General features: G+C 34.6%; 3 non-coding genes across 3 annotated transcripts; all 3 read left to right on the top strand.

Annotated features, from left to right (window-relative positions):
- Positions 1-11220: 11220 nt before the first annotated feature.
- LOC129228842 (U6 spliceosomal RNA) lies at positions 11221-11326 on the top strand. Its single transcript, XR_008581023.1, has one exon. It is a non-coding gene; the product is annotated as a U6 spliceosomal RNA (small nuclear RNA).
- Positions 11327-11820: 494 nt separating this feature from the next.
- On the top strand, positions 11821-11982 carry LOC129228761 (U1 spliceosomal RNA). Its single transcript, XR_008580955.1, has one exon. It is a non-coding gene; the product is annotated as a U1 spliceosomal RNA (small nuclear RNA).
- A 1346-nt stretch (positions 11983-13328) lies between these two features.
- On the top strand, positions 13329-13489 carry LOC129228750 (U1 spliceosomal RNA). The gene has a single exon (XR_008580944.1). It is a non-coding gene; the product is annotated as a U1 spliceosomal RNA (small nuclear RNA).
- Positions 13490-14848: the final 1359 nt, after the last annotated feature.

A 14848-nucleotide genomic window follows, 5' to 3' on the forward strand; every position in this document is an offset into this window, starting at 1 on the left:
TTGTCTTTGATTAATCATGACATAGAATCTACTAGAATATATAATTAAAGATATCATTGATTGAATTTATCTAAATTTAAGATTCAATTTTTTATTCTTTTTTTTATGAATAACTGCCGAAAACGTTTTCATCACTAAAGTTCATCCAAATTATTTTATGCACAATCAAATATTTAACTAAAGATGCTATCTTAGTTCCTTTTAAAGTAAGCATTCTGCATCATTAATCATCAACTTAATGCAAATATATGTTATATTGCATGAGGTTCTATCTTAGCCCTGGCTTAGGTGCAGTAATTTACTGTCATAACCTTAATGTTTTTCACTTTCATCATCCAAAATCCGTTCCGAGTCGTCAGCATTATTGTCTGAAGTCAATATTTGATCCGTATCCATTAATTCATTATCCAAAATCCGTTCCGAGTCGTCACCCAAATTAATTGAAGTTGGCCCTGAAAACGGCCTTTTGTTTTAAAATGATCAGACATGGCAAAATAGCACGCTGTAAACAAAATCGTAGCCACAGAAACAATTCCCCCGCTCTCAGCGCAAAGTTTCTGAGCATGCGCATTAGTTTGCTTCGAGAGCAGCGAAGATCTCTATCTTCCCCACCTGTAAGGGAAATGGAACGATCCACTCCCGTAAGGAGTGAGTTTGGAAAAGAAGGGCTAGTGTGGTGAGCATGCTTGTCATCGAAATTCGGAGACCTGATATTGTTTATATCTCAGGAACTACACCACTTAGATTTCGGATTTCACTAAAAGATTTTTTGAGTTTTAAGGTACAATTTAAAGCTAAAGAATTTGATAAACCTTTCCTGGAGCTCCTCGAATTGCAACTGCAGTTTTTGGAATATTTACATTGTTATGAGTAAAAGAAGCTCGAAACAATCATCGTTCGTCGTCCCAATCGCATCGTATTTATAAACTGCCTGTTTGATTTGCCGATATCGTGAAACTAATAAGACAACAAGGGGTTTTTGTTTCTGTTTTCGAAAGTGTGGCGACTGCTTATCGAACAAGCTGATTTTCCTTGCGTTCCCACGAGCCGTGATTGAATGACCTTCAACTGCTCATACCACTTTCATATCAGTATCAGAATGATTCTTAGATCCTAAGTAAACGAGTATTTCTTGTGGTTACTTTTCTTCAGGAAAATGAGGAAAGGAATAGAAAAATGTTAATACACTAATTACAAAATTGGGGAAACTGGCACTTTCTCTGAATTATATTCACTTCCGCTTTGTCGTAGTAAAAAAGTCTGCACGCAATTTCAATGGCAAAGAACTATATCTCTTGTAGCAATGTCCGAAGTAGGGTTCCTTTACTCTTTTTAGATAGTAATGAGAAATTTAAATAAATTTTAATAAACTTACCATTTTGTTTTCATTTTAAGATTTTTAACAAGTTTTAACTTCATTTTAAACCGAAGAGAAAACCATCATTGAGAAATTTATTTCAAGAAGTGCTAGTTTTCTGTCCTTGAAATTGCTCTTTGCAACACACTTCCCCAGTTCGGCATAAATAAATATGTTTGTCACATTTTCGAGTGAAGTTTTTAATGTAAAGAATAATAGCATAGCTTAAAAATAAATTCTCAGTGTTCGCAACAATACCTGAGAAGAGTACGCTTGAAGTTTTGCCATTTTTCCCGCATTTTAAAAAAGGATTCTCCTTTCAGACGTAGGGGAACGTTGGGCAAAGTGGAAAAGTTAAAATAACTTTCCTTTTTAAAAATGAAAGAACTGAAAATTTATTTTGAAAGTTATATGAAGAGAGCAATTTGTTTTTTAAACTTGCATTGAAACATTACTTTTTGTTTTTAGCGCTAAATTAGCACCTTAAAAAAGGTGAAAAATCTTCACCTTTTGTTTACGTTACAATTTCTTTTCTTTTTTTTTTTTTTTTTTTTTTGCATTAAAAACTTCACTCAAAAAAAGGAAAATCTTCACTTTTTTTACTCCGCGGAGCAGAGGGAAAACAAAATATTCTTCCAATGAAATATTTTCTATTTCAATGATTAAAAATAGTTTCGATTAATGACTCAGTGAATAAATGACTAGATAGAGATACAATAGACGAAAAAATAAATCTTCTTCTTCTTCATCAGCACAACAGCCTGGTGCAGGCCAAGGCTTTCTCCGTCTGCTTCCTCCAGGCGGTACGACACGTTGCCAGTTTTCTCCACCTGTTCACTCCCAAAATTTTAAGGAACTAAGAAAAAAGACAGTTGATTTCGGCAACAGTTGGAAAAAAGAGTGTTTATTGTCTAAAATTACACAGGCCTGTAGAAATTCGTCACAACAAAGTAGTTGTACTGTAAAGAGTCTTTTACTCTATTGGGTGCGCTGCTTTCTAATATGACATCCATTTTTCAAAATCATAAAGATATTTTCACCAATTGGGCTTTGACATCTAAGCAGAAAAGGCTGTTTTGTCCTATTCTGAGAGAAAGAGTCTTTTCAAAATATGTGTTAGTTTATTTCTTACAAACGAGTTTATGCATCAAACAAGCAATTAGAAATCAGTTACTAAATATATATATTAATTTCATAGAAATAAGAACATAGTAATAAAGCCTACGTAATAATGTTTCTCGGCTTTCATTTCACCGTGTAACCAAAATATCGAAATCAAAAGAATCTTTAAAACTTTTGTTAAAATGTGAAATAATCCGCTAACTAACGTAGGCGAATCTATAAACAGAACAAAAACTTCCATAGATTTATCTTTGTGCACAATTTCAAACACTTTTTTCCGCACACACTCCACCACTTAGCTGTAAGCCATAGGTTCCACCGTCCGTCCTCCGCACGGCTGGGTGCGACGACAATTTCAAACACTGGCCAAGTTTTTTTACTTGTTTGGGGGGGGGGGGGGGAGGGTCCGTTACAGTTTTGCTTATAAACGTACAGTTAGCCGCACAATTCTATCGATCTTTCTTACAGAGATATTTAGTTTTGAAATCAGGGCTTATTCGCTGATCACCCTGTATGTTATGAACCATGTTAGAGCAATCAGAATTTTAAAAAGTCGAAAATGTTTAATGAAAGCAACGAAATACTTTGCGTTTTACCTTAAAAGCGGGCACACTAGAGAACTATGGTTGCTGCCCGTAATTGGCAGATACTTGAAGATTCTTATAATTCCTCATATTTTTACTGATATTCACCGGACACAAATGCGAAGGCCTACCCGCTTTGGGCAAACTTCTCCTAAGCATTTTTTAAATAAAAGGAACATAAAAAAAAAGAGGAGAAAAAAAAAATATTAGCTTTGCTTGAATATACCCTTATAAATAGCAATAAATAGTTCCCTCAGCAGGGCGCCTATTCGCTACTTCAGCGCTCGAATACGCTACCTTGCGGTGATTTACAAAATTAAAGAAAAAGGTAAAACAATGCGTTCCACTTGAGTCTGTTGGTAAACATAGGCAGTTTGTTATGAGTTGGGATCATAAATTAATGTAAAAATTTTGGAAATTTTTGATATTAACTTATAAAACTCCAAAAATAAATAAATAAATAAATAAATAAATTTTAAAAAATAAATAAATTTTGGTTCAGATCATAAAAATAAACCAGTGAAACATTCATTAAAAGTTTTGCAGAAATATATGAGAAACTTTATGAGATATCACGCACGCAAAACGAGAAACCTGAGAAAACGCAACCTGAAAAAAAGAGGCTTAAGCAGCTGCTGTTAACATGAATCTGTATCGGGATAAAAAAATTATTAAATAAAAACAAAAAACCCGACTGCATAAAAACCAAAAAAAAACTAAAAAGAAAAATGTATAAGCCCAGTAATTTAGATTGTTGTTAAGTACTACTGAATAATTACACAATTGAAATAGTTTTATAACCGTACACAGATAAGACAAATCATATATTCAAAAGCAGAATAGAAGGATCAACAGTCAAGGCCCACCCCTTTCTGATTCAAGGAATCCCGTAAAATTTGAATGGGCCCCGACTAATGATCCTTCTATTCTGCTTTTGAATTTATGATTTGTCTTATCTGTGTACTGTTATAAAACTATTTCAACGGTGTAGTTATTCAGTAGAACTTAATAACATTCTAAATTACTGGGCTTATACTTTTTTCTTTTTAGTTTTTTTGGTTTTTACGCAGTCGAGTTTTTTTCGTTTTATTTAATAATTTTTTATTTTACACTTTTTAGTTAATTTTCGTTGACTTAGTTATAATGCTTATGAGACGGTATATTTCGCAATCTTGTCATTTCATTGAGAGAGGTTATTTGTATCGTGAGGTTTATTAAGTAACTTGTGGCGGTCTAAACTACTGATAATTAGTCCCTCTAGGGACCTAACTCGGCTTAAAGCTACATGTGCTTCACCTTCGGCAAAAATGGGCGAATTTAAGTCAACCACAGCACAGCTATATAAACAGCCTGTATAACTCATGATGACGCGAAATCGGAAACGTCGTCAGTCAAATCGTTTCTTTCTTTTGGTGCTGAATTGCACAGGTATATTTTGATGAGGACTACAATCTGAGTGTCTTGCCTTCGTTACGCATCATTTATTTTTTATTACAGTACAGAATTCATATAAAGAACACATGAAAGAATTTACATCAGAAAGAGGGGAAAGCACATTCGGAGCGAGAGTGTCTTGACCCACCGCCTCAAGGGGGAGAAGCAATCGCTTAGACCACTCGGCCACTGAGACCCCAATTAGTAGACTTAGTAAACAAAAAATTCAGGCAGTGAAATCTACCGGCATTTGTCGCACGCAGGTAGCGTGCGACACAGTGTGCGACACCCAGCGTGCGCCGATCCCAAACTGACAAAATGGGAAATGGTTTTTGAAATGGTATTTTTGATTACTGTCATGTGTTTAGTGACACTCCTAAGGTTAAGACAAATCGATTGACGTAAGAATTACCAAAATTGGTCAAGGCGTTTAGCCTGCAGAACGTCACATAGGAACAGACATACATACATAGACTGATAAACACATTACCCTCCTTAGCGTCGCGCACGCGCAGTCGGGTAAAAATATACGCATTTTTTCGATAACTTGAAACGTTTTTTACGCATCTTAATAAATAAGGCATGAAATTGTTCAGAATTAAAATAGGCATGACATATATTTTTTATAGAAAGTTTAAAATTTTGAAGGTTTAGGGTCCTTAGACCCCTTAATAATAAATCACTATTTAAATTTGGGTCAGGAGTAGAGGATTCTGTTTCTGCACTAAAAACAAGGGCATTCTGCATTTTATTAATATTTTCAACTTCCTACTTGTGTGAAAAAGTGAATTTTCTGCGGTGGCTTCTTTGACGACAAAATATAGATCTCGGCTAAATATAGAAACTGTACTGAGAGTGGCTATTTCTTATATTAAGTCTTCCTTCGAAAAACTTTATTCTTCAAGACTGGCCCAAGGAAGTCACTAATAATTACGAAATTTCTTTTTAATTTGGTATGTTTTTATTAAGTAAGTTTTAACTCTGAAGTTGTTTACTTTATTAAATATGTTGAAATGCATTTTCTTTTCTATTTGCATGTCTGCTTTTCCTTTCAGACAGTTAATCAATTCTTTTAAATAATATTTTCTCTTGGATATTTTTGCGTCCCCCCCCCCCCGGGCGGACGCGCCCCACAGTTTGAAAGCAAAATGGATACTAAAAGTTACGAGTCACAAAGCACCAATTATAAAATATATCTGGTTACGTCAAAGGAAGGACAGTGGGGAGGGGGGGGGGGTGATTCTCAAAATTTTCGAAACTGATGTCGTAAAAACACTATTTTAGCAATCTTTCGGGGGTCTGCAGAAGGAGGAGATGTGTGCATGGAGGAAGGAACTGCGTGAAGGACATTTTCCAATATGAAGTAAAATATTGTAATTTTTCGAATGGGTAAGGAATAGGTCAGGTTTGTGTTCCTTCTGGAACTTTTTTCAAAAGTGATGTTGATTTTAGGCTACTTTTGCTGATGGCAGTAGCGGATCCTCTGGGAAACTTACTGAAACTAAATTCTAAATGCGCAATTTTAGGCTATCTTCGGTGACGTTAAGGGAAGAAACGAGGGATCTCTCATGAAATATTACGTCACTGAAGCGCAACTCAGGACGTATTTGGTAGATTAGGAAAGGGAAAGAATAAAAGGTTCCCTCCTGATTTTTTTTTTTTTTTTTTCAAAACTGTAGTTAAAATAAGGCTGTCTTCAAAAAGAAAGAGCTCGGGATCTTCTCCTGAAAGACTTTTGAAATAGAAAATAAAACTTGAGGTTATCTTTGGAGACGTTGATAAGTATGACAAAAGACACTTGCCAGGTGCTACTAAGAAAACAGCTGGCTCAGCTGGTTAGAAATACCGCCAAAAGTATCCCAATATTTTGACGCAAGACCCCTGATAGTACAATTAACTGGTGCAGTATATCCTATCTTGACAAGCAGCCAAGCATGTTTTGACACTTTTTGATAAGGAGCCACGGACTACCGAGAAATCACATGAAGAACCCACAAGACTGCTTTGCCTTCTTGTGATAGAAATTTTCATTACTAATAAACTATTTTTCTGGATCAAAGTTTGAACAATTTTTTTTTTCACTCACAAAATGAATTTCACTCCTCTAAAAATTTCAATCCAAAAACGCCGTTGCAATATTTTGGGTAGAGGCACAGCATTACATAATTATTCCTGCCTTGGCGTTCCGAAAATTTATATAAATACCAAACTTAATCTTTTTCCGTTTTCTTAAAGAAATACTAAATTCAACAAAAAACACTAATTAGTTTTATTTTTTATATTTCAACGAAAGATCCATTATTTGGAATTAACAATCGATGTTTTTGAGCATTATCTACTGATCACATGTTTTATTGTCGATATAGGTTAATTGACAATGCTGTCTTTGTGTGAGTATTTTTTTAATCCAGTAGCCATGGTTTTATGAATAGAGTCACTTTTTCAAATTTCTTACATTCGATTAAATGCATGTGACGCTATAGCCTATGCGTACTTAAGTCAAGATTTTTGTATGAGTCATTATTTTTCTTCCATTGCATTTTCTTCTGACTCTCAATAGATGGCGCTACTTTAGATATGTGTCTCCAAGACATACTTAGGTTTAAGAATTAAAACTAATATTTCTGATTAATGCGATGTCTTCCATACTAAAGCACTTCACGATATCCTTTGGTTTCAATTATTAGGGTTATTGTTTTGAAATAAAGTCTTCGCATCTAGCTCTTGAGAGTAGTTCCCAAAAAATTACAACTGTTAAAGGATTATGTTCTCTTATCATTCCATTCATTTCTTTGATTCTCAAGAGATGGTGCTGCCTAAGGGATCTTAAGGTTCAATTTTTGAAATATTTACTTCTAAGGCTTCTGAATCATTGCTCAGAAATATTACTTCAAACAATTACATTCCTTTTGAAAAATAATTTAAAATATTATTGTCAAATGGTCCTGCCATCTTTGTTAGAAAACGCTTTTAGGAAGAATGGCATGCTAAATCAAATTATTAACAGGGTTGTTTTTGGACATTTTACCGACCTGGTCTAAAAACCTCGTGTCCAAAGTCCGAAAGTGTCCAGAACTACAGTTTTTAGAGAAACGGCATGCTATAATGCATGTTAATATCAAAAACAGAACAAAATGTGTCCAAGTTATGTTTTATACTGAATATTTGTTCTATGTGAACATTCAAGTGTAAGATATATGTAATTTATTTATACAGCTGACTTTAAAGAAGTTACATAGAATTTGAATTCTGCATTAAACATTTTATTTTATACGTATAATTTTTTTTTTTTAAATCATAGAAACCAAATTTTTTTCACATTTATGCATGTGTGCAAATGAAAGTGTTCACAATATAATGCAATAATTGACTTAAATGTAATATATGACATTTTTTGAACTGTGGGGGGGAACTTCCTCATCTAAACCTAAATTACCATCAAATTACTTTAGGAAAATGTCAATAATTTGTTTCTAAAAACTGTCAGTATACTATAGTTTTTGTTAAAGAATGTATTGTATTGATATAACGTTTTAAAATACATGTGCATGAACCAGTGGCGGATCCAGCCGATTGTTTTGGGAGGGGCCATCCGAAATTTTTGAACAAACTCCTCAGATCCGAATTTAGCTCCATGCCATCTCTAGGCAAATTTGAAATCTGCCGCCCCCTCCCCCCCCCCTCTAAAAGAAGAAAATTTTCTTGACTCAAAAAAAAAAAAAAAAAAAAAAATGTAAAAAAAGTGTTTCCCAGATTCAAACTGTCAAACTTATGAAGAAATGATGGCGTTTCCCAGAGGCGCCCCGATGAAATAATCACACTGGTCTCTCAAAAAAAATTTTATTCGGCAAATTTTGCTGACGATTCGGCAAATACCATGATTGAAAAACATTTGACTTTCATAAGTTGTGTGAAAGTAATCATTATTAAATCACAAGAAGAAATTGTTTCTGTGGAAAATGAAAGAATGCTAATATTTTACTTTCAAGAATAACACTTTAATTCAAAAAATGTGTTTAAAGTAGCAAATTTGCCGCCCCTGAAAAGTTTGCCGACCTAGGCAGCTGTCTACTCTGCCTATTGGGAAATTGGGCCCTGATAATTCCCCAGAAATTTTACTAAAATGAAGTTTTAAAAACTCAATTTTCGAGGTATCGAGACTTTAGGTGAGGGGGTGGATTTAGGAATCTCCCTCGAAAATGTTTCAAAATTTAAATTTCCGAACAATTTTTGAAAATTAGGAAACTAAAAACGCATTTTGTCTATTTTTGATGATGTACGGAGAAAGGTCAGGTTCGGGCGCTGGGGAATACTTTTTGAAAATAAAGCTTAGAAACCAAAATATTCTGTCATTATACATTGAGAAATTAGAAGAGGAGGGGCGCTCTTCTAGCTCTTCAGCTGTCCAGCCTAAAAATGCACCTTTAGGTTAAAGGAAGTGTGAAGGTGCTTAGAATCCTTCCTTCCTGGAAATATTTTGCCTTTGAAGTCCCAAAAATTTGGATTTTTAACTATATTTATACATTTTTTAGAAAGGAATGGAAGATTCGTAAGCTCCTCCAAAAAACCTCCTTTTAAAGCTATCATCACGATATAAACTACGAAGAGAGGGGGTCCTATCAAAACTCATTTGTAATTAAAGTCCCTCCCCCCCCCCCCCAAAAAAAAAATTATTTAAGTTGCTTTTAAGCAAGTTAAGTGATAAGTTAGTTTCCGTTGACATTTTTTCCAAATAAAAGACTTAAAATGCAATTTTTTGCTACATATCAAGGCATTTATGAATGGGCATGGGAAAAGGGGTTCTCCTCCTAGTTTCGAAATTAAAGCCATAAAAACGAATATTTAGGCTCTCTTTGGTCTAGTGAACAATAGGTATACTCTGAGAACCGCAACATTTAAAGATCGTCCAAGTGTCTGTAGTTGGAATCAAGAAATGATGTAAAAGATAGAGAAAAATTTTGGAAATAAAAGTTTTGTTTTGAGGATAGGAATATAATTTATCTCCCAATTAAGGTCTATACTTCTTTTTCAGTAAAATACATATGTCAAATTTTGTTATCTTCTCTTTTTTTTTTCTTTTTTTCCTTCAAAAAAATTTCTACAATCACAAGGCTTTGGGAGGGGCCATGGCCCCCCATGGCCCCCCTCTAGATCCGCCCCTGGCATGAACTTAATCATCAATTTATTGTTCTTTAATTTATGATTAAAAAGAATTTTTGTTAAAACATCATATAAAACAAGTTGCAGAAACCATTTAACAAACAAAGTTTTTTTTTTTTTTTTTTTTTTTTGCACCTAAATATTACACATTTAATAACATTCCTTTGAGTTATAAATGAAACTGAAATTAGTTGTCTTGGTAGTGTTGTGAATTTCCTTTCATAAGTCTACCAACTGTTACATAAGTAAAATATTTTTTAATGAACATTTCGAAGAAAAATATCAAATACTCATTAATTAAAACTTATTAATATTTATATTTATCGTTACGAATATTGCAGTAAGATTACATCCTTTTAGCTTTGCATACTTTTGGACAGTTTAAGACACTTTTGGATAATTTTGGACGGAAAAAAACCAACTGTCTTGTCCAAAATCAGTTTCTGACAGTCCTAAACCCAACCCTGAGTATTACATCAGCAATGTATTTAGAGTTTTAAAAAAACATTCTAGAAAGCAATGGAGAAGACGTATATCCATACGTAAAAATTACTCTGAAATATGATTTTCAAGAATGATACCAAATAATCTTTTAAAGGGAAGTTCTTAGTGCAGGGGGCATGGCCGCACCTTGAGAGTCTAAGAAAGAACGAAATAGTAAGTTCTTTCCCGCAGATAAGCTAAAATTGACCTCAGTTTCAAAAAAAAAAAAAAAAAAACGAGCTGATGTGTGCATCACATGATTTCCTTTTACTCTCATTATAGGCAATTTTAATGTGATTCAATAGTTTACTCTCTAAATATCACCAACAGTGGCTAAATTAAAACCAGACTTAAAAAAAATAAGAAAAATAAGAAAAATTTGCCAAATTTGTTGCCAAGTTGGCGACTCTTTTGGTCGCCAAGTTTTGTCGCTAAGTTGGTGACAAAACTTGGCGACCAAAAGAGTGGCGATACATTGCCAAGTGTTCGCCAAATTATACCACGTACCAAATTTCAACTTTCTAGGACGAAAGTCGTTGTAATTAACTCGCGAAGTGTCAAAATGGATATTTCGGGTGTTTTTACGTTCGTAAGCACTTATCCGCTTGTGGTCGGGTAGAAAAAAAACCTCAACATTCGGGGGTGAGCAAAATGGAAATTAAGGCCGAAATTTGAGTGAAATTTTTTTCGCGAATACAATACTTCCTTTTTTTGTAAAAGGAAGTAAAAAAAAAACAATCAGGAGGAACTTCATGTTCTTGCTCATTCTTCCATTGTAACCTAAGTTGCATCCTTTAAAATTTGGAAACGATTCCTAGTTTATTCCCCATTCCCTCTCCCCATCAGCATATGAAATCGTTCCATTTAATTAATGTCTTCCTTCATCGTAAGTTGATAAATTATGTGTAGGGTCATTCGTATATTTCGATGTCTTGAGATAATGTAGAAACGTAATAGCTAATAAATTTTCTTACCTTAAAAGTTGTAATAATGAGAAGTTGAAATCTCTATAACTTTCAGTTTTAAATATTAATCTCATATGCATCCCGTATAAATATAAATCTATGAACACTTGAAGGTGTACTCGCTTTGGCAGTACATATACTAAATTTGGAACGATACAAAGATGAGCAGTATGGCAACACGCAAGGATGACACGCAAAATCATGAAGCCTTTTTATGGTTTGCATATTGGGTACCCATCTCTATCAACGCAACCTTTTTGCAAGCTATACTTATAATTATATTTTTGTTCGATTCTTAATCTTATTCAATTGAATAAATTACATTCAGATGATATTAAAACACAGAGAATATCGTTTGATCTTAGTATCACTGATTGAAACTTGCGACCTCATAAAATGTCATTGAAGAAAGCAGAAATTCGACAAAAGCATTTGTTTTATTAGAATATAAATGAATTTCAAAATTTAAATCGTCGCAATTCCAAATCATATCAAATGAAAATTAAGAGAATTTTAAAGTATATATATTATGTGCAAATTTGATAATATTAGGTATGGAAGTAACACGATTTCAATGCATAGCATCTTATTTTGGGAAAAAGACTCAACTGCCGACTCCTTCCTTTTAACAACACAACCTGCACTAAATTATTTTGCTACCAGTTATTAGAAACACGTACAGCGATACTATCGAGAAAAGTAATTTCTTGGATTCATACTTACTTGGCGTCGGGAATGCCTTGATCAAGGAGGGGGCTTCCCCGGCCGGAGGCCGTCCATTGCACTACGGGCGGCTGACGACTGCCACTTCCGCAAATTGCGGTTGGTTGGGGCGCGTAATTTTTGGGTGACGGGACTGCGTTCGCGCTGCTCCCGGTTTGAATGTAGAGCATTAAGATTGTTTGAAGAGATTAATTGTAAGAAAAGGTAATGTGCTGTATTGTGCCAGTCATTGCGGATTCAATCGATCGTCTGGTTAACTTTTGAAATTGTTCTCTCAATTTTGCATAAAATATGACAACAGCAAGTCTAGATTTTTTTTTTTTCGGCTGTCATATAAATGCTTCAAAACGCTAGCTTATTTGTTTGTACAAGCATAGCCCCAGTAGTTGGCGCTGACGGTCCAAGTCAAGATGAAGAAGAAATCGAACGGCTAAGCATTTGTCGGCGGACATGCTTTGTCGTCGACATTTAATTATATTTATTTATCCCCCCTTCCCATCTACTCTTCAACTAATGATTGACTCTTTTACGAAGACTTTCCGGATCATTTCTGGTCACAACTTGCATGTTGAGACTCGTAAAACTTATTTATTTATATTAATTTTAATACTGAAAACACAAATGTATTTCGGTACCTTCACATGAATCTATACAACTGCTTGGTAATAAATGCATACCGGATGCAAAAATGGATATCGTTACTTTATTTATCCAACGTAAGCTATGTATCGTAATTCGTAGCGTGTTCAAATGAAAAATCTTTAATGTCCTATCCTTTCCGATAAGCCATTCAGCTCACATATTATAAGAGGACTGCGTACTCTTGCGCCTAGCCTCTATTGAAAAATTTTAAGAACGTAAATTTAAAAGTTATAATATTTTTTTTCTGCGGCCAGATATGAATAAAACTAGAAACTGAACAAATTTAAAAGAGGAAAACTTAAATGGTGTTCCAACATGCATTTGCATGGTGGAAATCAAAAATTAATGTGCCCCAGACAGATTCTCGAAAATCAAGAACATATTTTATTCCAGAAAAATCATTTTTTTTTTTAAATGTAAAAGCAGTTTCTCACAACACCAGCACCACGCGTATATGCTGGTTTTTGCGTTTGTGCTCCCAATATTGATTGTTTGATTATTAGAATGTTTAACTTCCTTCAGTTCGTTAGGGGGATTTCTTTCATCCGGAGCCATTTTCTCTCTTACACTGCCGATATACCACGACGTCTTGCGCCATCTATTGATAAATTAGAAAAACCTCGTTTTGGCAGTTCAATACAACTATTATAGTTGGAAAGATTGGCTAAGATTAATTTTTCTTTTCGGTAAGCAAAAACCAATACTTGAAATAGTACTTGATACGTTATTTGTCATCACAAATTGTTTGAGTCTATCTTCAACAAGGAATGACATTCTGTGGATAAAATTAACTTAATAGCAACCTGTATGTTTTGAGACAACAAGTAGTATATATATAATTTAGTATAACCGTTAATCATACTTACCTGGCACTGGGGATGCCTTGATCAACGAGGAGGCTCCCCCGAGCAGAGGCCCTTCATTGCACTTCGGAGGGTTGACGCTCGCCACATCCGCAAATTGCGGTTGCTTGGGGTGCGTAATTTTTGGTAGCTGGGACTGCGTTCGCGCTGTCCCTCATAATGCAAAATAAGTACTTAACATTAACGTAGGAAGACAGGGGGGACTTAACTCATGGTCCAATCGCAATGCAACCCACTAGGTATGGGGGAAAACGAGACAGTAGGGAGACCTCGCTTCTGCTGGGGGACGGAGAGAGGAGAGCATTGCGACGTCGGGGTTAGGCGCAAGACTGGAGAATTAGAATTCACTTGCGTTTGTCCGTGCGACTTTCAAAATATTCCTTTTAAAGTTTTGGCAGCCTTTTGCTATTTCAGTTGTATATTTTATCAGTAATAAATGTTTGTATTGAAGGATAAGCTTACTCATCCTTCAACGAATGAACTTAGGATAATGAAGAGAGTAAAGATCTTCTTTATAGAATCTATTACAAGTAAATAAATCTGTTTGATCGATTACAAATCCCAAAAGGTGTTTTCCTACTTAATACTGATTCATGGCAAAATGAAGGAAGGTTTTTTTGAAATAAAGAGGCCATCCATTCTGATTCAATGTAAGATGTTTAGTTAGGGCCATTGTGACCTGATCGGTAAGGCATTGGATTTGGGGCCGGAGGGTCTCAGGTTCAATCCTCTTCTGGTCTAAGATCCACCGTCGTCAATAATGGTGATTGGGCGACGTTAAATATGCTCGTGGTCACAATGTCCTCCAAGTGAAACGATACCTCTGGTGGTGCCAGACCAGAAAGTTATTCGGCTCCTGGCATAGTTATAAATTCTCGAACTGTCCATAGATAGCACCATCATCTATTGTGTTGTCTTCTGAAGGCAAGGCGACTGGCATGCAGTCCTTCATAGTTTGAGGGCCAGAGGTCCCTTTGATAGTTGATGACATTTAGTTGAAATATCGTACTTAAAAAGACTAGTAACTGTGTTACCTGGGAAAATATTTTTTAGACCTAGCATAAAATATTAGGAAAAAGTAAAAACTCAAAAAATTGTGGAGAAATTCTCAAAAGTGCTACTTTGTAACAGCCTTGGAGCCTGTGTTATTATTGGTCAAATGAGTTCCAATTTTGCACTCTTAACTTTTTATAAAAGTGTTACAAAACTAGGGGGCGTTGCTAGTTGAATTCTGAAAAAAAAAAAAATCCATACAAGTAAGGACCACCCTAATACAGTCGGACCTCTATATATCGAAGTAGCAAATTGCCGGAAAAAAATTCAATATGTAGAAATTTCAATATATAGAAATTTCGATATATAGAAACAATCTTATTTTATTCTAAAAATCTCTTAAAACATTAAAATTAAAGCTAATTTTCGTAAATGAAACCCAATTTTTAATTTATGGGTACGAGCATCAGATTAAATAAAAGTTAATAATAAAAAAACAGAAAAAAACATTTTTGTGCCTTC

The sequence above is a fragment of the Uloborus diversus genome, chromosome 8 (assembly GCF_026930045.1).
Source record: "Uloborus diversus isolate 005 chromosome 8, Udiv.v.3.1, whole genome shotgun sequence".
NCBI classification, from domain to species: Eukaryota; Metazoa; Arthropoda; class Arachnida; order Araneae; family Uloboridae; genus Uloborus; species Uloborus diversus.